Below are 445 nucleotides of genomic sequence, written 5' to 3'. Positions count from 1 at the left end.
ATATATATTATAGAGCATACATGGTAATCAGGACGAGAAACGAGCTGAACCGAGTCGAATCACAATTCAGTTCGGTTTAGCCCGAAACTCGAATCGAATTTGATATGAGTTATCTTTTTAGCTCGATTAAGTTCACAAACTGTTTGGTTCAATTCGATTGGTTCATTTGGACAACTTAAATAATTAATTCATTTTAAAAAAAAATACTAAAAATGTTATATAAATAAATATAACTTTACTTATATATATAATAACAATAAAGATAGAAAATAATGTATGAGTCATGTTATAATAGCAATGAACATAAAAATTAATATATATATATATATATATATATAAATAAATATATCGAGTCAGCTCATAAACCTAACGAGTCAAACTATATTCAACTCAAGTTCGGCTCATTTATTTAACGAGCTCAATTTTTAGCTCAAGTTCAACTCGT

The sequence above is a fragment of the Lupinus angustifolius genome, chromosome LG05, assembly GCF_001865875.1.
Source record: "Lupinus angustifolius cultivar Tanjil chromosome LG05, LupAngTanjil_v1.0, whole genome shotgun sequence".
NCBI lineage: Eukaryota > Viridiplantae > Streptophyta > Magnoliopsida > Fabales > Fabaceae > Lupinus > Lupinus angustifolius.
The sequence above is the reverse complement of the archived record's forward strand: the minus strand, read 5'-3'. Positions refer to the sequence as shown.